Source organism: Choloepus didactylus, chromosome 6 (genome assembly GCF_015220235.1).
Source record: "Choloepus didactylus isolate mChoDid1 chromosome 6, mChoDid1.pri, whole genome shotgun sequence".
NCBI lineage: Eukaryota > Metazoa > Chordata > Mammalia > Pilosa > Megalonychidae > Choloepus > Choloepus didactylus.
The window spans coordinates 1,997,528-2,018,651 of record NC_051312.1 but is presented as its reverse complement, the minus strand read 5'-3'; the positions used below and the strand labels follow the sequence as shown (position 1 = coordinate 2,018,651).

Genomic DNA, 21,124 nt, shown 5'->3' with positions numbered 1-21,124 from the left:
TTTGATAAATTCTGCAAGGACGTACCCTGAAGCTCTACGGTTGTGAGAATCTACCAGAAGGGGACTATGATATGGATGGTTGAAAGGGAGCTTCTGTATTTTGCTCTATATACTTCTCTGGTGTTTCAGTTACTTTTTTAAACAACAAGCATTTATTAATGAATTACTTTTGTATTTAAGTGGAAGCTATTGTTATTATATTCTTTGAAGGCAGAGACTAGATCTGAGTTACCACTGTATCCCTACTGACTAATGCGATGTCAGGCTTGGAATCTTTTACTTGATCTGAGAGACTAAAGGAGGGCTGCCTGTTTGGGGAGGGAGGCAAGAAGAAAAGAGAGAGAATAGGGGCTAGATGAGTAGTGCTTTGTCCGTTGTTGCTAAAAATTACCCAAATCAAATCATGGCTGAAAACACATCCTCATACATGATGTCTGATGCTCTCAACACCCCATAATGAAGCAGCAGATGGCATAGATACCCTGGGCTACATCTTCACCAAACCAAAAAATCTATTTGTGACATGGAGGGGTGCTTACCACATGTATTGTTCTGTAATTGGCAGGCTATAAATTGGTATTTGAAGTTTGATCTTATTTCTAGGTATGGATGCATGTAAAAGTGCATTATACATGAATTCATTCATTCCTTAGTTGAACACCTAGTATGTGCTAGGCATTTTTGGAGGGGCTGGGGGCAGGAAAGTAAACAAAATAGAAAAAGTTTGTATGCATTTTATAGGACACATAAAACCGGACCCTCCAAACACGTGTTATACTGTGGCATTTGTTTGCTCTGTGTTCTGTTAGGAAGTAATATTTACTCTCCAATGCTTATTTTCCACATAACAGATGAAGTAACTCAGAATTCTAGAGGATATTTATTCCTGTGCTCATTGAATTAATCAACAAGTGTGTATCGAGAACTTGCTGTTTGTCAGGCACCGTTGATGCATTGGTGGGGAACAAATGGTTTATCTTTCCTATTTCATGGGTTCAAATGTGAAAGGATAGGGCAGCAATAATATAGAATCTTGAAATCACTAAGAAAACAAGCATTTATTAGGTGCCAATTATCTTCTTGGGCACTTTCTTACATGTTGAAAAGAAACAGTTCTTAATAGAAATGTGTTCTTTAAATCTTCACAAACTAAACTATTTTGAGGGACCCAGCTATGTATTAAACTAAAAATCCAAAATGTCCACTGCTGAGAAATGTAGTACTTTTCCTCCACCGCAATAACTTATGTTTCCCAGGGTGTCCAGGTTTTGCCAAACCTGCCAAGTGCATGACTGAGGGGATCTTCACGAGTCAGAGGAATACAAGATTTGCAAGGGTATGTGTATGTGGGTATGCATGTGTGTGTTTACTTCTAAAACAAGCTGTAAGGGAGATCAGAGAAACTCGTATATTTCCTTCACCAAAAGCTAGGAAATGGCTATTACAGTACCATTAACAGAGTGCTTTATGGCATATTGAGTTCTTGCATAAAAAATGGACAAAAGCAGTTTTCTGTTAAGCTATTTACAATGTTTTTCTGAATATGAAACTCTATCTGTCCTCTAGCAAATTAATTGCAAACCAATGCAAACTCTGTGTTTGTAGACGTTTTGCTCTCTGGCTGGAAGGTACTTTTCTGTCCTTTCCCTGGGTGACTCCTATTTATTCTTAAAATAGGCATGATTTATTTCCGATTCTAAAGACAGGAGTTACCTATTTCCACTGTCACCTGTGCTGTGTCCAGGACATTGTACCGCTCTTCTCCTGTAGCACTTGCGGCTTGCCTCTCTCAATCGTTCATCTTCCTGAGTAATACACAGGGTTGCTTCTCTGAATCCCTCACCAGATAATGAGCTCTTACAGGCTGAGATTGTCTTGTTCACCATTATAGCACTTTTCATTAATTCCCTCATTCATTCATTCATTCAACAAACATTTGCAGAGGCTCTACCTTGCGCTGAGGACCTGAACAAGTTCTAGATTTATAATGGTAAATAGGAGCTCATAGTCTTATGATGGACAAACTCAGTGAAATGTAGATGTCAAAGCAGCGTGACAAATGTGGTGCTGCACAAGAGACATCCTAACTCACTTTTATGGACGGGAGACGGCTTCTTAGGGGAAGTTTACAACTAAGCTGAGACCTGAAGGCTGGGGATAAGCTAGGAAGGTGTTCTCAGAGGCACCGACACCAGTTTGTCTCCACACTCTTACAAAGTTGTCCCGGTTCAACCAGAAGCCAGAGCAACAAGAAAAACATCGCTGTTTGTTCTGAGCAGTTTTGTGTTTTGTTTATCACAATGCATGATAAAGTGATTAGTATGTAAAGGAGCTTCTGTGCAAATAATATTGTTGGTGGTGATAAAAAAAAAAGCAAAACAAAAAAACATGGCGAGTTCATTGCCCTTAGGAAAGCCAGATGTAACCGAGAGCCAGATTTGCTTAGTAATACACATTTATTGCTACAAAGACCTCTTCTGTTGACACTCCTGCAGGGAAATAACTTTGTTATGTTATACTGAAGCTCTCTAGCCCAGATCATTTTCAACCATCAAAATGAGCTTTTCTATCATGACCTTTTTAAAATTTCTTATTGAGGTAACGTATATCCAACTCAAAACCTCCCATTTTAACCACTTTCAATTGTACAAATCCGTAGTATTAATTGCATTCACATTATTGTGCTACCATCACCCATCACCCAAACTTTTTCAACACCTTCAACGGAAATGCTGCACCTCTACTCATTAGGCAATAACTCCTCGTTGACCATGAACCTCTGACGTTTCATAAGATGGCCCCTTGCGTTAAGTTGGCACGTGCTGTCCTGGGGGGTTGGTTACCCCCACCGCCTTCCCTTTTCCTTCTCCAGCCCCTCCAGGGAGGCTTCCTCTCTCGGGGTCGCGCACTAGGGCTCTTCACGCTGATTTCTGCAGGTGGCTCCCTCTCTCTTTCTCCTCCCTGCTTCCCCTCTGCACCCCCTCCTCTGAGTTATTTACTCTAAAGCAGGGCTCTGCCCACACTCTCCGAGAGAGTTTCATTACAGTTGCTATGATCCTAAAGGAAGTTCGTAATGGTGAAATTTATCATAAAAGAGATATTTTTAAAATTCAGTTTTATTAAGATATATTCACATACCATACAATCATCCACAGTGTACGATCAGCTGTTCACAGCAACATCATATAGTTGTGCATTCATCACCCCAATCTATTTTTGAACATTTTCCTTACACCAGAAAGAATCAGAATAAGAATAAAAAATAAAAGTAAAAAAGAACACCCAAATCATCCCCCCATTCCACCCTATTTTTCATTTAGCTGTTTTGTCCCCATTTTTCTACTCATCCATTGATACACTGGATAAAGGGAGTGTGATCCACAAGGTTTTCACAATCACACTGTCACCCCTTGTAAGCTACACTGTCATGCAATCGTCTTCAAGAGTCAAGGCTGCTGGGATGGAGTTTGGTAGGTTGAGGTATTTACTTCTAGCTATTCCAATACATTAAAACCTTAAAAGGGTTATCTATATAGTGCATAAAAATGCCCACCAGAGTGACCTCTCAACTCCATTTGGAATCTCAGCCACTGAAGCTTTATTTCGTTTCATTTTGCATCCTCCTTTGGTCAAGAAGATGTTCCCAATCCCACTATGCCACATCCAGATTCATCTCTGGGAGTCATATCCTGTGTTGCCAGGGGGATTTACACCCCTGGGAGTCAGGTCCCATGTAGGAGGAAGGGTAGTGAGTTCACCTGCCGAGTTGGCTTAGCTAGAGAGAGACAGAGGCCACATCTGAGCAACCAAGAGGCATTCAGGGGGAGACTGTTAGGCACAATTATAAGCAGGTTTAGTCTCTCTAAAAGAGGTATTTTTGACCCATGCCTTGACCATCTTTTCCTCAGCAATCTGTTCAGCAGTAGAATAAATGCCACTAGCATTTCAACCTTACATCATCCACCTCTACCCATTTTTTCAAAAAGGGCCCATTAAAAATGAGGTCATTAACTTAGCGGAGCAGTGTGGGCTGGTAAAATAAACTTCAATTATTTTAAATTACATGGAATCACAATCCATAATTCTAGGATGTAAAGTGCCTCTTATAAATATAAAAGGAAACATTTAGGTAACCAAGTCATGAAGCACTGCTGGTTTACTTTATAAAAAAATTAAAATGCTTACTAAAGGATTTATCATGGAATATTTTAGTGGAGAAAACCCTTAAGTGCTCTTAAAATACTAATCAGTACTTGTTTAAGATTGCATCTGCTAATGTTTCCTTATGGGACCTTTTCCAAATTCCTATTAAAACAGCCAGGGAGACATAGGAAACACCAAAAACTTAAAAAAAAGTACTATAAAACAAAATAACTATCAATATTTTCTAAGACTCTGGACACAATTTCCAATGACAACAGGGCAGATGAATTTGGACTCAGAGTTTTAAAAAATTTAAAATTTTCCTACTCTTCCACCTCTGAAACAAAGAACAAGATCTTTCACAAAGGGGCTAAGAAAGTTTGGTTCTTTCCTACCACGTGTTATCCCAGTCAAGGGAAGTCTCTGTCACTGTATCTGCTGGGTTCTGCTTTCAGAGGCAGCAAGATTGCTGTTTCTTGGTCCCCAAAGCTACTGCCACCAGGAACCACCCTCTTTCCATCCATCTGAAACCGCAGCCCTGAGCTCCCAGCACTGGGTCCTTGCAGGCACAATTGAACATATGTATGTGTGGATGATGCAAGAAGCAGGGCTGTGGGTGTTTGTGATCAGAGACAGAGAGAGCCCCGAAAGGCCTGGAGACTGTCAAATTACATGAACCCTAAAGCAATAGTTGTATTCTGCCTCTGATTCTTTAAGCACTTTTTTCCTGCTTGAAGCTTGAAACCCAGATGTAGGAATTGGTGAAGACCTTACCTCATTCTGCAGAACAGTGCTCAACATTGGAAATTGGACAAATTCTCCAGTTGTTGATCCAAGAGGGAGATTATCTCAGTACCAATTTGGAACAGAAAGTAGACATTCATAACCTGTGTTGATATAGGCTTGATTTTTTCAGTGCTTTCCTCAGTAAAGATTAAGAATCATGAAAAAAGATCTAAGCAAGAATAAACCGGGAGCACTGCAAAGATCACATTCCTTGAAGACAGGGCTCCTGTCTGTCCTGCTCTCCTTTGCATTTCTGTCTCTAGCACAGTGTGTGGCATGTAATGAATGTTCAGCAAATATTAATAAAATGTGCAATGAAATAAAAATAAAAAAATATTAATAAAATGTGCAATAAAAGAGAAAGGGAGTATTAACATGAAAGCTTGGGGAAGAACAGACATCTAAAACAGATTTTCTAATGGATAATTTTGAGAAAAAAAAACTGCATGAGGGAATAAAAAAGATTTTAGAAGTAAGACTTATGTGAAGCTGGAGCTAGTGTAAGGAGAAACCTAAAAAGTTCAAAAGACAACAAGCTGAAACACTCTAATAGGGAAAGAAAGCTGTCTGAAACAAGGAAATATTTTATGGAAATGTCAAATTAAACACTGTATGGAAATCAGTAAAGAATAAAATTTTCATTACAAAAATTTTATCAACAATATGTTGGAAAACACAAGATGTTCTTACAGAATGAAAGGAAAAGGACAACATAGGTTTGCTGTTAACTGACACTCAGTATGATTTGCACTCTTTCAAACACCTGCCACAGTGTTAGGGCAGAAGGCTGGAAACTGCATGTCCCAGACCTCCATGAAAACATGGTCCTAGTAAGTTCATCCTCTTGCACAAGATTTGGAAGGCAGAGGCCAAATTAGAAGAGAAAGAAAAACCTGTTTACTTCTGGAGGCAGTTGTGGGCAGGCAGAAGATATGTATATATATACATATGCATATATATACATGTATATATATATATATATATACATACATGGGACCCCCCAGTGGCTTCCAGGCATACTCAGTACTGCAGGTGGGTGAAGCCAATGGTAGTGATGTCTTTGTAGTTACCTGTTTCAGTTTGCTAAAGCTGCCGAAATGCAATATATCAGATATGGGTTGGCTTTTACAAAGGGGTTTATTAGCTTGCAATTTACAATTCTAAGACCAGGAAAATGTCCAAATTAAGGCATCAACAAGAGGATACCTTCTCTGAAGAAAGGCTGCTGGCATCTGGGACTCCTCTGTCTCATGGGAAGGCACATGGCCAGCATCTGCTGGTCCTTCTCTCCTGGGTCTCATTGCTTTCAGCTTCTGGCTTCAGTGCTCTTTTGGCTTCTGTGGGTGTCTCTGTCTCTCTGAGCTCTTTGAATTTTTTCTGTCCTTTATGCTCTCATAAAGGAATCCAGTAAAGGATTAAGACCCACCCTGAATTTGGTTGGTCACATTTCAATTGAAACAACCTAATTCAAAAGTCCCACACACAACAGATCTGCACCCACAGGGCTGGATTAAAAGAACATGAACTTTTCTGGGGAACATAACAACTTAAAACCAGTATATTACCAAATCCCCCAGATTTCCTGAAAGTGGCCTTCCTCACTTCTGCTCCCCTAGTCCTACTAATAATTCCATGCATTAAAGCTCTTCTTACCCAAAATATTCATTGGCTTGCTTATCTGACTGAAGAACAAATAGATAAACTTTGCAGAGATGACAAATGTGTGGGAAATAGACTAACACTGTAGAACTTTCTGGGATGATGGTAATGCTATTCTATGTGCTATCCACTTGGCGCTTGTGGTTATTGAGCACTTAAAATGTGACTAGTGTGAATGTGGAATGGAAATTTTAATTTTATTTAATTTTAAGTCATTTAAACTTAAGTAGCCACATGTGGCTATGGCTATCATATTGCATAGAACATCTCTAAAATCTGAAAAAAAAATTGTCAATTCCATTTTGAACAGCAAATCTAAAAGTCATAGTAAAGGACAAAGAAAGAAGTCTAAAAGTGTATATTAGAAAAGGCTAATGATTCCCTATTAATAATACCAGGTACAACGATAGGTGTTTTTACATAATTTACCCCATTTGCATTCAAAACAATTACATATGGTATATTTAATTATTTTACCTTGAATTACACTCCAAAAATTGTTGGCTTTTTTTTTTTACTTGCATCATTTTGTGTTTTTTAAAAAAATTTAACTTTTATGAATTGCTTTGTTGTAAATAAGTCTCTTGGAGACATAACATTAGTTGAATATTGTCTTTTCAGTTAATTTTAGATTCATCTTTTAATAATATTTTTATTTAAAATAATCACCACTATTGTGATAAATTGTTTAAATGATTAGTTAAAATAATTAGTACCTACTAGTGTTCACCTTATGTCAGCGATTGCAGTTTTCTTGTTTTGCTTAAAACTCACAGCAACCCAATGAGATAGGTTTTGATATCCATATTTTACAGATTTCCCTCTCTAGAGGAAACACAACCAGTCAAAATTGAAGTACAAGAGTCAGAGATTGTGAGTCAGGAATGAAATCCATGTCTGCCTCACCTAAAGAATGTGCTCTCTAACATTCTTGTATTCTTCTTTCAAATTAATTGATGCATCCCATTTACATTTCTTAATTGTCTTCAGTATCTCATGAAGTGGTTTCAGGAAGGGTTTTTTGGTCGAATTCATCCCAATTCTTTGCATATTACAGAATGTTTTTCTATGGCTAAGGGGCTATTATATTTGTATACTATTTTCTCTAGACCCTTGATAACTATGTGTCCTACTGTATGTTTTTCTTAGTCATTGCCTTCCTCACCCTGCAAAATCATAAATTTCATTAGGGCAAGGATTTTGTCTGTTTTCTTCAGAGCTGTATCAGCAGCAACTAGAATAGAGATGGTAGAAATAAATGATTTCCTTCCCTGGTTTCTCTAATTTAGGATTCTTCTCTTGCTCTCCAGCCTACAGATATTTTCCCATAGTTCCTCTGATCAAAATACAATAACAACAAAAACTACTTGAGGAGAATAGTAACGGTTCATTAAATGTGTGTTGCTTGAATGAAGGAGTAAATGAGGAGTGGTTGTTTGATTTAAACAATTTTTCTTTAAAGAATTTTTCTTTAAAACTGTCAATGTTGTTCCAGTGTTTTCTGGAGCCTGATGTTTCTGGGAAATGTAAAGTCAAAGGGAGATTAGGGGGCCTGATTCAGGCTCAGATGTGTGTGCCACGGTTGACTTCTTCTAGTTGGTGATGGGGGCAGAAGCACAGTGTACCCAATGAATATTAGTTATTTTCATATCATTAAAATCAGAAGTGGATTTACTGCAAAGCTAACAATTCCTACACTTCAAGGCTGCTCTACAGCACGGGCCCTTTCCAAGGTGGGTCCCTGGCAGTGTGTTCTTACGGCCATGTGTTTTTGTGAAATTTGCAAATAACATTTTAGCTGCAATCAGTAAAGACCACTGTTTCTTTTCATTCCAAATTTCCCTCAGTCATATTTCCCACTATGGCAAGCAAACTGGAATTGTCAAAAGCATTTTCAAATCTGGCTTAGGAATACTCTCAGTTTAGGTTTAGTGGGATATTTTTATGTGGGTCCTGAAATTGGAATGGCTTCCCAAAATACTCTAACCACCTCTCTGCTGACTTACCCAGTATCATGCGATGAAGTTGAATGGCCTAATGCAATCTTACAAAGAAATGATGAAATAGTTAAAGTATTACAGAGCTGTGCTGGGCAGTTAAATGATTTTTCAAACATGCCATTTTTCTGGATTATACAATACTTAAAGAAATAGTCACCTTTAATATGTTTATATAAATTATTTTCTTATTCTAAACAATGTTTTCAATTGTTCCTAATTTGGTGTGTACAATTTTCTTAAAGAGGCCCCTCAAACCATACAAACTTCAAGCTTCACAAAACCTGGGATCTCACTCTTAATAAAAATTTTAAAAAGTTAAGAGTATTCATAACTTCCATAGACTTTTATACCCTAAATAACCTGAAATAAATTTGTGAAACAAAAACTGCAAAGATTACAAGAAGAGATTGCTAAAAACACACTAGCTAATACAAGTCTGTCACTCAGTATTTGATGGATCAAGAAGAGTTATGAAATATATTTATAATTTTTATATACCTCTTTCCTTTTAAAACATTGTTTCAAGTTCTGAGGATTATATAAAAAAATAAGTTCCTATATTAGGCCATAAAGTAAAGCACAATAAATTCTAAGAAAACATAAGTAGTACAGTACATCAAACAGGAAAAATACAATTCATATCTAAAATAGAAACAGAGCCCCCCAAACACAGATATTTTTAACACCAAATTTTCTAATCTGTGGGGTACAATTAAGACTGCAATTAGCGGGCAATTCAAGATCTTACACACATTTAGTAACATTTTGTGATAGAATAAAATACATAAACTAAGGACTTAAATAAAGATTTAGACAAGGTACAATGAAGAAATGCAAGAAAAATGGAAAGCATAATATATATAAGTAAAAGCAGAATATAATAGAGTAAAAATAAGAAAGTTGTTTTATTGGAGTAAAAATGAAAGTTGATAACCTAATGACAGGCACAACAAGGGTATTATAAGGGAAAATTTAAATACCAAAAATATAACTAAGAAATGGGATTTTTTTCTTCTGATACAGACAGAATTAAAATAATTGTAAGAGATTTAAGAAAAGTCTGTGCTAATACACTTTCAAAAGTCTTGGAAATTATGAAATAATAAAATTGCCTCAAGAAAAATTATGAAATGAGACTTAGTTGCAGTTCAACTATAGTTGTGCAAACCTCCTGTAGTTCATTTGATAAAAATTATACACTCTGATCAAAATACAACAGCAACAACAAAAACTACTTGAGGACTTTGAAGAGTAAACAAACACAGGCAGATTGTGGAAGGGATACTAAACTCATAGAAATATTACACAGTGATGAGTTCTTTTTTTTTTTTTTCCTCTCTCTGTCTTCCAGTTTTGACCTAGGCTTGGGGAGGAATAGGGGAAGGGGTGTGGTGCAGCCACAGAGCAGCTTGGTGCAGGGGTCTGAAACCTTATAAATACTCTGCCATACTCTGGCCAGAGGAAATACGGGAAAACATCTGCAAACTGGAGAGTGAGGAAAGAATCCTGAATGGGAGAAAACAGAGAAGGAAATTATCTATTTCTGTATATAAACCCACACAATTCTTAGCCTAAGCCCCAAGCATGCAAATTCAGATTTGGATCAACACGCACAGAAGGTGAGAAAGAACTTACCCCCAAAGCTAACTAGGGAGTTTGCCTGCTATGCCCTTCACAGGATTGTAACAGAAACTATCTGTACAGTATGACATTTACAATGTCCAGAATATGATCCAGAATTACTCAGCATACAGCCAGGAAAATATGCCCATTCTCATGGGAAAACATGATAACAGGTGCCAAAACCTGGCAGGAAACCAAATTGTGGAATTATCAAAGAATTTAAAGCTGCTATTATAACTATGCTCCATGAGGCAAAAGAAAATGCAATTGAAATGAATGAAAAGATAGGAAATCTCAGCAGAGAAATAATAAATAGTAAATATAAAACAACAACAAAGGGAAGTTTGAGAACTGAAAAGCATGCATTTTCAAAAAAATACTGGATATGATCTATAGTAGAGTGGAGATGACTGAGGAACGAATTTGTGAATGTGAAGATGAGTCAATAGAAAAAATACAACCTGAAGAACAGAAAAGAAAAAAATTGAAAATGGAAAAATAAAGCAAAACAAAGCAGAGCCTGAGAAGCCATGGGATTATGTAAAAAAGTTGAACGTATATGGAATTGGATTCTCAGAGGGTATGAAAAAGAAATTGGGGTGGGATAAAACAGTTTAAGAAATAATGGCCCAAACTTTACATATTACAAAAAGGATACATTTCAAGAAAACCACAATGAGACACACCATCAAATAGCTGAAAAACAAAGGTAAATATCTTGAAGTAACTAGAGAAAAATGATATATTACAACAATTTAAAGGACCACAAATTTCTGATCAGAAACCATGTAGAGAGAATGGGGGAGAATTTGTGGGGCTCCCTTGAGGGACTTGGGAGAAGTAAGGAAGTGTTGAGCTTCCTCACCTGGGGAATTCCTGATATTCTCACAGGCACTGGGGACTACCAATTTAGAAGGCTAAGCCCTTGATCTTGGGGCTTGCCCTTGTGGGACTTCTTGCTGCAGGAGAGTGGCTGGGCCTACTTACAGTTGTGTCTGGGAGTTGCTCCCAGAGAACCTCTTTTGTTGCCCAGATGTGGCCCTTCTCTCTAAGCCAACCTGGTGGGTGGACCCGTTGCCCTCCCCACTGTGTGGGACATTACTCCTGGGGGTGTGAGTCTCCCAGGCAGCCTGGGACATGGCTCCCAGGGATGGGTCTGGACCCTGCATCATGGGATTGAGAGGGCCTTCTTCACTAGGAGGAGAAATGAGGCAAAGTGAAATTTTGGTGGCTGAGAGGTTTCAGGCGGAGTCAAAGAGTCATTCTGGAGATTGTTCTTATGCATTATGCAGATATCTCTTTGTAGCTTTTGGAGCATTGCTGTGGCTGGAAGGAGGTGCCTAGGACTATTTAACTGCAGTCCTGTGGTCTTGGTTCTTGAGGACAAATGTATAACTGTATAGCTTATGTGGTGTGACTGTGTGATTGTGAAAACCTTGTGGCTCACACTTTCTCCAGTGTATGGAGAGATGAGCAGAAAAATGGGGACAAGAAGTAAGGGAAAAAAAGGGAGGATAGGGGAAGGAATGTATTGAGTGTTCATTTTTACTTTAATTTTTCTTCTCTTTTTTTTTTTTTTTTTGGAATGGTGAAAACGTTCAGGGTTGATTGTGGTGATTAACCACATGGCTGTGTGATGCTTCTGTGAGTGGTTGATTGTACACTTTGGATGACTGTGTGGTGTGTGAGTTATCTCAATAAGGTTGCATAAAAAAAGAAACCATGCAGAGCAGAAGAAAGAGAGACAATATCCTTAAAGTACCAAAAGGAAAAAAAAAAAGCTGTCACCTCACAAGTTTGTATCCACTGAAAATCCCTTTTATGACTGAAGGTGAAGTAAATACATTTTCAGATAAAGTAAAACTAAGATAATTCCTGGTCAGTAAGCTGTACTAAAAGAAATGCTAGAGGAAGCTCTTCAGGCTGAAGAGAAGTGATACTGGAAGGAAACCAAGATCTCCAGGAATCAAGGAAGAACATCAGAAATGGCAAATCACTGAGTGAATGTAAAACACTTTTCCTCTTAAGGTTTTAATATATGTTTGACAGTTTAAAGCAAAAATTTAATATTTCAATGTAGACAGACATAACAAATAAGGCAATAATAGCCTTATGTATCAAGGGACCTGTGTGGTTGTGAAATGACTATCATAACTCTAAGTAGAATGTGAGACATGACATAAGTATTTTGAAATCTCTGGAGCAACAATAAAACTAATAAAAAAGAAATACAGCTTATCCAATTTACAAATTAAAATGTAACACTAAAAATCATTCAAAAAATCCAACAGAAGGCAGGAAAGAAGAAAAAAAGGAAAAAAAAACAAAGGAAAAACAGAAGCAAAAAATAAAATGCAGACCTAAATCAAATCACATCAGTCACTACATTAAATGTTAATGGTCTACACAGTCCAATTAAAAGGCAGAGATTATCAGTGTAGATAAAAAAACAAAAACAGCAAGAGACACACTTTAAATATAAAGGCACAGAGAAGTTGAAAATGAATGGATTGAAAAAGATATACCATGCAAACAGTAAGAATAAGAAGTTTGGAGTGGCTGTATTGATATTAGATAAAATTGACTTCCACACAATTAGTATTACCCAAGATATAGAGGAACTCTGCATAGAAGTAGAGTGGACAATTCATCAGGAAGTCATAATAATTGTAAAGGTATAGATGCCTCATAAAAGAACCTCAAATACATGAAGCAAAAATGACAGAATGAAGACTAGAAATAGATAATTCCATAATCAGAGTAAGATTTCAACTCTACTTTTAATTCATAGAACAATTAGGTGAAAATAAATAAAATGAAAAATAAAATAAAGTCAGTAAAGACAAAGAGTGACTAACAACCCAGTATCACTCTTTCTTACCTGGTATGGTCTGAATTTAGGCACAATCCAGGGTAAGATCTGGTTTATGGTTATAAACTTTCTGTGGGAAGTGAATTTCTCCTTCTCTACCTAGCACCATGGCAAGTGAGACTAGTTATTTTTTTTTAACTGCCTCTGTTTTAAGGCAGTTGTAGCACTTGGGGCTGGTGCCTTACATAAGAATCTTCTCTACTCAGACGCCCTGCATCTCGAGCAGCCATTAGGTGTCCAAAAGTGTCAGAGTTTGAGGTGCCCAGGGCCATGGCCAGCCACGGGGTCCTTCCACCCTTCTAAATTCTCACTTAAACTTTACTTTTGGCCACTGAGGAGTCCTTACTTACTTCCAAGTTCAGCGATGCAGTTAAAAAGATGATTTTAAAATTCCATTCAATATTTTTAATAGTTTTTATTGGGAGGGTTGTTCATGAAACTTAGTGAGCTGAAAGCTCAGAAATGGAAGTTGCCTTTTGAAATATATGGTAAAGTGTTCAAATATTTGCACAATACTGATTATTAAAAGATTGTGCTTATAGCAAAAATGGCATAACCTAAAATGTCTAATAATGTGTAACTGGCTGAATAAAACATGGTACATTCATATTATTTAAGGTGGTATACAGATACATATGAGGTATAAAGGAGGGGAGGAGAGCTAACACAAGCAAAGTAACCAGCATTTTCTGAGAAGGAACCCAAAGCCTCACTGGATGTTTCCAGCAACTATTCTAAGTGCTCACCATTTCTAAGAGTCACCCCATTTCCCAAGGATCGCAAGCCAAAATTCCTTTAGAAGAATGCCAAGAAACCTTCCTAACTTGCAGTGGGTACAAAAATGCAGCCCTTATTTTTAATCGCCTCATATATTTTAAATCTGATGTATGCAGTGACCTAGTCATGACTCTCATGCTGGGCTTGAGACTGGATTTCAAGCAGCTGCCTGAGACATCTTCCAAATATTTCCACTGTGGGACTCCTCTTTCCGTCATTCTCCATTAACTTACCATGAACCCAGCTCCTTTTAAATGCTTTATGTCACAAAAATGAAATAAAAAATGTACTGTAAAGCAAATGTCACCTCTCAGACTTGGTGATACTACTGTAAACAAGTACACCTTATCCTGTACATTTTTAAAAAGTGCAGCATATATTAAAATGATAGTGAAAAGCCATAGAATTACTAGCAATATGGGAACCATGTCATCTCCTTCCATTCTTCTCACCTCCCTCTGGATGCGGCAGAGTGAATTTTGGCTGAGCCTGTGTCAAAATTCAGCGTCTCGGCAGTAGGTGATTTCTCGTTGCTACTGCTAAGGCCCTAATGACAAACAGCTGAGTGAAGGATGATGTCCAGACTTAGAAAACAAACAGAGCCTCCCCGTGGTGAGGTTTTGCTGCCGCAGCTAGAGCTGTCATGCTGTAAGCATGTTTGAAGCTGGATCTGGGTGGAGAAGCTGGGACCATTTGGAAATAACTGACACCATGCTTCTAGTAGTTTAGTAAGGTCAATCTGAGATGGAGACAATTAGGGAATTCAGAAAATTAGTCTTGAGAACAGTTTGCAGTACTGTAGACTCAAAGTCAGTCAAAGTTTAATGTTTTCGAGCCAATTATGACAATCAAGCCAACTAATAAGAATATGAATGGAAAATAAAGCAACTTAGCCAATTTTCCCTGAAACTGTCATCATTCCTCAACTCAGAAAAAGATTCCACTCCTCAAAGAACAGCAAACATAATGAGAATGAATATGAACAAATAATAATCTTCACCCACAGGTAAATTTTTTCAAGAATTACCTTTTTTTTTTTTTTTTTTTTTCCCACATTAGGAAGTGAAAGTTGGCAGGGTAATGTTGAATTCACATCTGGTTTCAGATTGGAGGTCTGTCAGTCTTTCCATTTAACACCTCCTATTTCCTGTTACAAATTCTGTCTGAAATTTTAACATGTATATTCCTCACTCAGGTGTGACTTTATGTGAGACAATAAATACTATATATTAGTTTAACAAGCAAGAGCAAGAGACAGAGGGAGGGAGGGAGGGGAGACAATAATGAGATCAATTGTAAGAAAATAGTTTACAGAGTAATTAAAAAATATCTAAATTCATTGACTTCCTTATTCCAAAAATTTTTATCTTTGAACTGTCATCCAGGCAATATTTTTGACCTGCAAAATCTAGAACGGTGTCACCCCTAATCCAAGAATAAAATAAGAGTGAGACCTGTGGGAATTGTGCAATGTGGGTGACCCCACGATCTTAAATAATAATTACGTATTTTTTTAAAATGGCCTAATGCACATAATTTCCATCTTTTAATGAGAAAAAGAAGAGTTTTATTTAGAGTTCTAAATAAATATATTTTGTTAATAATATACTTTTAAATTAGAATGAAAGTTTTCTCAGGACAGTTCCTCTCCTCCTTCTTTCCATTTTTGAGGGTGGGGAAGTGGAGGAGAGCAGACTACCTTTGGATTCTTACAATCATACTCTTTAAAACGTATATCTTCTTACTCTAGTTTTTGAGGGAATTTAAGGGAAAAGAGAAGAATGAGATCCAAGTTTTTGATTCAAGCTTTCCACTCTATCCTAATTGTGTTTTTTTCAAAAATAAGTTCTAATGACATACAAAATCAGTTAAAAGCAGAAAACTGTGTGTTCTTATAAGAATGAGGTTTATTTAGTTGACTTAAATTATTAGCTATCATTCATTTGATTAAAATTGGTTTGTTCATGGAAGCACAAAGAAAAGAAAACATCAAATAGTTCCAGGATTTTTCTGCATGTAATTTTAGTCTTTTGAGTTTTAATACATTTGTTTTGCTTTGCTAATTTTAATTGGGTCTATAAAGTTCTAAGTTTATCCTGACTTCAAACATTTTTGAGTAGTCAAGGCCTTCAACTTTTAGCTTGTCAACTTTTTAGCTTGTGTTTTCTCCCAATCTATTTTGAGAAGTATTTACAGTTGATCTTGATGTATAATTCACAAAATTGTTTGGTCCACACTGGCCTCTGTTAATTTATGGCAACTGTAATAGTGTGCCTTAAATAATTCAAAAGTGGTGAATAAATTATCTCCTTGTGATTACATTATGCCAATTTATTTAAGTTTAATATCATTGCGGAGGGAAGGAGAAGGGAGGGAAGATAGAAGGAGTCTGTTATTTTCTCTTTTACATTGTTTTCTTTTCCTCCTCCCTCTCCTGCCCATCTCCCTCCTTCCCTTTCTTTCTTCCTTCCTTTCTTTTTTGTCTTTCATCATGAGTATTACTTCAATCAAATGAATCGTGTGCTGTCCCTTAAGTGATACTGTCTAGGTTTCCAGCTTCGCAACAATTATTTTCCTGGCCACATTTCAGTGCCCTTCCTTTTCTCCCTTCTGCCCAACTCTTTCCAGTTTAAACTTAATTTCTTTAAGTGAAATTTTAAGAGGTAGAATGGAACACAAAGGAGTTCTGGCATCTTGGCTCTGCTGTTTACAAGTTCTCTGACCACATTCGAGAAAAAGGAAGGAATTAACATTGAACTCCTTGAATTGCTGTGAGGGTTAAACGAGGCAGTATTGAAAAAGGGTCTGACTTAGAGATAATGCACCAAAATGAACAACTATTATCATTATGGTAACTTTCTTGTCTATTATCTATAGAAAACTATTCTGAAGCAGGGAGAACAAGTATCATTTATTATTCCTGTTTGAGAATGGGAAAAACTGGAGTAAAGAAGCATAATAATTTAGCTCAGCCCTAGACCCCTTCCACCAGAAGAAGCAATGAAGAAAGGATTGGAAAATTATTGTTTGGATGAAGAGTCTTGAGGTTGGAAGGACTGCCATTAGAAAAGATGAATTTTAAGAAAACCCTAGTTTAAAAGTATGCAAAGTGTTTAAGACAACAAGGTAGCTGGTAGCTGTGCCTTGACAGCATTTAGTGGGTGTCCTGCCCGGTGCCCGTCACCTGCTGGGGCTCTTGTCCTTCACTGCTGGGAGGGTTGGCTGGTGGGAACCACACTGCATCCTCTTCTAGAGAACTGCCCTCAGCCAGGGAGGCTGTGCTCCTCCCCAGCAGGGAACAAACCTGGCCATGACACCAGAATACAAGCACCAGCCTTCTTTCTCCAAGGTGGAACAAACCCCGTGAGGATATTTGTGCTCTAGAACTTTCTGCGATATTAGGTGGTAACTGGACTCCAGCTGAGACTATGTTCTCACTTCGCTTTCTTCCTCTGCTCTATTCTTAATTATTACTAAGATGACAACTCAAAAAAATACGCCTTAGCATATCTTCCAAAGAGAAAAGTATAAGCTCTTTCTTAATTTTTCAGGCATTTTCTATTGAAAGTAATGGTCATGTATGATGTCTGATTTAAACTCTGTTCTGTGTATCTTTCTGAATTGTCTGATGCATCTATCAATCCAAACTTACCTTGTCTAAAAGAGGTCTTATCATTCAAATGCATAATATACGTTGATGAAGTGAACTGGGTGATGGTTACGTTTGCCTGGTTAGCCGTATGCCCATTGACAGATGTTGAAGGTCAGGAAATCTGTGTTCTTATGTGAATCCTCCCAGTATTGGTAAATACTGATAACTCTTTAAAAAAATGAAGCTATCCATTGGCTAAAGAAAACATATCTTGAGGTGAATTATGCCAGCTGGTTGCCATTTTGTAAACTCTGACAAATTTAGAGAATTTGCAGTAACTAAAGGCCTTTTGCAAAAATTAAGGATCATTCTGCTTAATATCAGTTTGCATTTCTGAAAATCTCTGAGAGTTATCATTTCTTCCTACATAAACGCATGGAGTAAATTTGAGTGTCTTTATAACGGTGACCCTCCTAGAATATGATGGATCAAGAAGGAGCATAGAAAGCCTTGCTTTGTTGGATTGCTGGCCTGAACTCCTCCCCCTGTTTTTACAACCCTTTGTTAAGTCAGACCCAATGGCTAACTTAAGGATTGTTGCTACTCAATGATCGGTGTTTCTTTTGAACAGTCTCTAGGTGTCTCGTGGTTATCCTTCCTTTTCATCTCCACTGTCAGTCCCCACAGTGGTCATGTCCTTCCATCTAAGATTTTGGAACATTTCCCATCCATCTTCATCCCTTATCTTCCAAACAACTTCTAGATGAAAATGTCCTTCATCACCATTTTTATTGTATCCTTGTTCCAAAGCATTCAATGATTTTCTATTTATCATAGAACAGACCTTCTACCTTGGTTTGCAGTGTCTTTGGTTCTTTGGTAGATGGTTTTATTGCTCACAGTCATTCACTCTTCCTTCCATGATGGGACTGCACATCTCCAACCCTGCTGTGTCATTTGCACCTCCTCCCATTAGATGGAGCAGAGGGGCCTGCCTCATTGTTGGGCTACTGCTTGGGGTTGTTTGGGTCAGTGCACCAGGTCTGAGGAAAGGCTTTGGAAAGTGTTCCAGTTTGCTAATGCTGCTGCTCTGCAAAACACCAGAAATGGATTGGCTTTTATAAAGGGGATTTATTTGGTTATAAAGTTACAGTCTTAAGGCCATAAAGTATCCAAGGTAAGTCATCAATAATAGGGAAAAGGCCATTGGTATCCGGAAAACCTCGTTAGCTGGGAAGGCATGTGGCTGGTGTCTGCTGATCCCAGGCTGCATTTCAAAATGGGGTTCTCCAAAATGTCAGTGTCAACTTCCAACAGCCATCTTCAAAATGTCTGTCTGTCCGTAGCTGCTCTGAGCTCCTTCTGTTTGTCAGTTCTTTTATAGGGCTCCAGTGATTTAACTAAGATCCACCCTGAATGGGGGGTGGGGGTGGGTAACACCTCCATGGAAATTATCCGGTCAAAAGTCTTGCCCACAGATGATTGAGTCATATCTCCATGGAAACACTCAATCAATAGGTTCCAACCTCATCAACACTTATACATCTTCCCCTACAAGATTTGCATCAAAGAACATGGCATTTTGGGGGACATAATACATCCAAACTGGCACAGAAGGCTTCTGCCTGGTCACCTGTTTCTCTGCTCTGCTGTATGGGTGCTTTGCCCTATTGAGAGGCTGCACCTCCTGCCGGGGTCCCGGGATGAGAAGACTGGTGGGATAGAGATACAGTGAGGGACACGGCCTCCAGCCCACCTGCCACTGCCCTCACAGCCTACACATGATGTGAGAGAGAAACAAAAGCTGTTTTAGAGCTTTTAGGGTCAACGCACTGCAGGATTTGTTCCCCCAGCCACATTTCCTCCCTTACAGCAACAATTACTCAGGATCTCAGTCCTGGTTCCTTTTCATGGAGAACATGCTGGGATACTTTTCCAGAACTCTTTTCTCTGTATCATTTAAGTCAGAACATGATTCCAGAAGCTGATTTTTAATAGAAGTGGATGTAAGAAAATAGCCCATATATAGCACTGAAATGTAACATGTAAGTGAAGTGTAAAATATGTATAGCTACATGCATCTTTATATCTTTTTTTAATATTCTAAGGATTGTTACTCTCCATCAGATGCTTTTCTTGAGTCCTTGTGTAACTTTTTCCTGTTTCCCCTGCATCTGGAATCAATCATGTTTATTGACATCGTTAAGGAAATAATGGGAGAAAAAAAGCAGCTGGGGATAGAGAACATCACATTTAACATTTATCAATCTGTGAAGTTACATAAATAAATAATACAATGATATCCCCTCCCATGCCTCAGCAGAAGGTAAGGAAAAAGTCAAGCATGATTTAGAGTCAGCTATAGAAGGCCGTCCTTTATCACTTGTCTTATATATCTCAGAAATTGGCTGGTGCCCTCCTGCCCTTCAGCGGCACAGTTAACCTTACCTGCAACCCCAATTCCAGCGCCTGCTTACATCGGACTTTCTCACGTTTCGTTCTCTGTTGATTCGTTACTAAGCATTCCAGAATGAAGATTGTGGATGCTTTGCAATTTTTGACATGAAATCTAAGTGCCCTCTGCATTTTGAGGGCTTAACAATGCTACTGAAGACTTACAGCATTTTGGGGAAAACTCACGCTGGGCAGCTAACAGACAGCCCCTCACAGCCACTGCCCTTCCAAAGCCAGGGTCCCTCACAGCTGAGCCCCCTGGCTGTGCACGCCCCCTGGCAAGTAAAGCCCAGTGCCCGGCTTCTGTGATCTCTCGTGGGGAGCAGCCCTGGCCATGGCTTTCTGCTTTCCCCAAGGCCCTGGAACTCTGAGGAGTGAAACCCCCTTCTCATTACACTCAGGCCAAATCATGATGTCTAACACTAATAGAGAAGGGTTGGGAAATTAGAGGGAGTCTAGTCTGAAAACTTCCTTGCATGTTGCTCTCCAAAGGACTCCTTCAGGGGTCTGAGTCCCAGAATTAGTCCTCAGTAGTTCTGTCTCTAGTTGTAGCTTTACTCAAGGGATTTTTCTGCCACCTTCCACTGCCCTCTTCTCTTCACTCTTTAAATGTTGTCTCTTTATTTGAACAGGTAGATGGAATGTACAGGTGCTCTGAGGCTGGACAGATCTGGGTTGGCATCACGCACGGTCACTTTCACATGATGGGATGTGAAAAAGGGAAGGAGTTACACGGAGCTCATGGAATTCCTGCGAGGACTTAATGAGATGATGTTTCTAATGTGCCTGATGAGTGACGGCACTAAAAATGAACAACTACGAATATTATGATAGCTTTAAAATAACTGTTCAAAATACCATATTCTGAGGTAGGTAAAGCACATAACATATATTACTCCTATTTGGGAACTGAGAAAAGCAGAACAAAAAGGCCAGTTTAGCCAGCTAGTGAGTAGACAATGAATGACTGTGTTTAGATGTTTAGAAACCAGGCAGGCCCCTTATCTGCCAGACCTGGGCCTTTTCCTCCAGGCAAAGCAATGTAGAAAACATAAAAATCAAGACTTTTGTTGAAGAAACATGATGTAGAAAAGGCCACTGTTAGCAAAAAAAAAAAAAAAAAAAAAAAAATTATGCAAATTTTAAGGTGAGAGTAATTGAAAAGTATGCAAATGTCAGAATGAGAGAAGGTAGATGTGCCCTTGCAGTGTGTAATGC

The 21,124-nt window shown here is 38.2% G+C and overlaps 1 long non-coding RNA gene across 3 annotated transcripts in view; it reads left to right on the top strand.

Moving 5' to 3' along the window:
* Positions 1–20,761, top strand: part of LOC119537761 — a 40,935-nt gene extending 20,174 nt beyond the window's left edge. For all 3 annotated transcript variants that reach the window (XR_005217462.1, XR_005217460.1, XR_005217461.1), the window contains exon 3: positions 20,539–20,761. This is a non-coding gene — a long non-coding RNA (uncharacterized LOC119537761). The remainder of the gene's footprint in view (positions 1–20,538) is intronic.
* The last annotated feature ends 363 nt before the right edge of the window (positions 20,762–21,124 follow it).